General features: G+C 42.2%; 1 pseudogene; it reads right to left on the bottom strand.

Annotated features, from left to right (window-relative positions):
• Positions 1 to 240: 240 nt before the first annotated feature.
• Positions 241 to 2,136, bottom strand: Hspa8-ps29 (heat shock protein family A (Hsp70) member 8, pseudogene 29; annotated as a pseudogene).
• Between the last annotated feature and the right edge of the window lie 449 nt (positions 2,137 to 2,585).

Genomic DNA, 2,585 nt, shown 5'->3' with positions numbered 1-2,585 from the left:
CTATTCGACTGGTCTAACTACTTGTCTCTGTACCAACACTATACAGCTTTTTTTAAATCACTATTGCTCTGTAATACTGCTCGAGGTCAGGGATGGTTATTCCTCCAGAAGTTCTTTTATTGTTGATGATAGTTTTCACTATTCTGTTGGGTTTTTTGTGCCAATTTAAATAGTTTTATTGTTCCATGTTACTTGTTTTGGTCCCTTTGGAACAATGCTATATCCTCTACTTGGACTGACTTAGTCTACCTCTTCAATGGTGGGACCTGAAGGAGCACCACAAGATGGAGGAGCTCCTCCACCAGGAAAGCCACCAGGCATTCCTCCAGATATGCCACCAGCACTCTGGTACAACTTGGTAATTATATGGTTGCAGACTTTCTCCAGTTCTTTCTACTGATGCTCAAACTCTTCTTTCTCTGCAGTCTGGTTCTTATCCAGCCAGATAATAATTTCATTGCATTTGTCAAGAATCTTCTGTTTCTCTTCATTGATCTTGCCTTGAAGTTTATCATCTTCGATAGTTGCTTTCATGTCTCCAATGAAATTTGGAGGAAACCTTATCTCTCTGCTTCTCATCCTCAGTTTTGTTCTTCTCAGGTTCTTAGATCATTTGCTCAATATCCTCCTTACTCAAGTGACCCTTGTCATTGGTGATGGTGATCTTGTTCTCCTTTCCTGTGCTCCTCTCTACAGCAGAAACATTGAGGATGCCATTGGCATCAATGTCAAAAGTAACATCAGTCTGGGAATCCCACCGGGTGCTGGAGGAATACCTGTGAGCTCAAACTTCCCAAGCAGGTTGTTGTCCTTGGTTATGGCCCTTTCACCTTCATACACCTGGATGAGTACACCTGGCTGGTTGTCAGAGTTGGTGGTAAAAGTCTGAGTTTGTTTGGTGGGAATGGTGGTATTGTGCTTGATGAAGACAGACATGACTCTACCAGCAATTTCAATCCCAAGGAAAAGAGTGAATTCCAAGAGCAGCAAATCCTGTACATTCTCAGACTTGTCTCCAGATAGAATGGCTGCCCCGACAGCTGCACCATAGGCACCAGGTTTATCAGGGTTAATGCTCTTATTCAGTTCTTTTCCATTGAAGAAGTCTTGCAGAATTCTCTGAATCTTGGGAATTCTGGTAGAACCAACCACCAGGACAATATCATCGATCTGTAACTTGTCTAGTTTGGCATCTCAAAGGGCCTTCTCTACAGGGTCCATTGTGCCATGGAACAGGTCAGCATTCAATTCTTCAAATTGAGCACTGGTAATGGGGGTGTAGAAGTCAATTCCCTCATAGAGAGAATCAATCTCAATACTGGCCTGGATGCAGGAGGAGAGGGTGCACTTGGCCCGTTCACAGGCAGTGCAGAGATGCTGGATACCTCTCTTGTTCTTACTGATGTCTTTTTTGTGCTTTCGCTTAAACTCAGCAAAGAAATGATTGACCACTTGGTTGTCAGTCTTCTCCACCAAAGTAGGTATCTCCAGCTGTTGATTTGACTTCAAAAATTGTATTCTTGATAGTGAGGACTGACACATCAAAAGTGCCACCTCCCAAGTAAAAAATCAAAACATTCCTTTCAGCTCCAACCTTCTTATCAAACCCATAAGCAATAGCAGCAGCAGTTGGCTCACTGATAATTTGAAGTACATTGAGGCCAGCAGTAGTTCTAGCATCTTTTGTTGCCTGCTGCTGAGAGCCATTGAAGTAATTTGGCACCATGGCCACGGCATTCATAACAGTCTTTCCTAGGTAAGCTTCTGCAATTTCCTTCATCTTTGTCAGGGCCGTGGAGGACACTTCCTCAGGGTAGAAACTTTTGTCTCCCCTTTGTATTCAACTTGAACCTTAGACCTGCCTGCATCATTCACTACCTTGAAGGGCCAGTGCTTCATATCAAACCTAAGTCTGTTCAGATGTTTGGCATCAAAAACTGCGTTGGTGGAGTTCATTGCAATCTGATTCTTGGCTGCATCCCCAATTAATCATTCTGTGTCAGTGAAAGCAACATAGCTCGGCCTGGTGCAATTACCCTGGTCACTGGCAATTATTTTAACCTTTCCATGCTAGAAGATACCCAAACAGAAGTAGGTGGTGCCAAGATCAATCCCAACTGCAGGTCCTTCAAGCATGGTTGCTTGCGTGTAGGCCTGGCTGTGCTGACAACGAGACCACGCAGACACCAGAGATATGGTTCTGTGTTCAATATCCTAGGTTTTTTTTATTATTCCAAATGAATTTGCAAATTGCTCTTTCTAACTCTATGAAGAATTGAGTTGAAATTTTGATGGGGATTGTGTTGAATCTGTCGATTGCTTTTGGCAAAATGGCCATTTCTACTATATTAATCCTGCCAATCCATGAGCATGGGAGGTCTTTCCATCTTCTGAAATCATAAATTTCTTTAGAGATTTGAAGTTCTTGTCATACATATCTTTTGCTTGCTTGGTGAGAGTCACACCAATGTATTTTATGTTATTTGTGACTATTACAAAGTGTGTTGTTTCCCTAACTTCTTTCTCAGCATGTTTATCCTTTGAGTAGAGGGAGGCTACTGAATTGTTTGAGTTAATTTTATACC

Source organism: Rattus norvegicus, chromosome 1 (assembly GCF_036323735.1).
Source record: "Rattus norvegicus strain BN/NHsdMcwi chromosome 1, GRCr8, whole genome shotgun sequence".
Taxonomy (NCBI): domain Eukaryota; kingdom Metazoa; phylum Chordata; class Mammalia; order Rodentia; family Muridae; genus Rattus; species Rattus norvegicus.
Note: the sequence above shows the minus strand (reverse complement) of the source record. Positions and strands in the feature narration are given on the sequence as shown.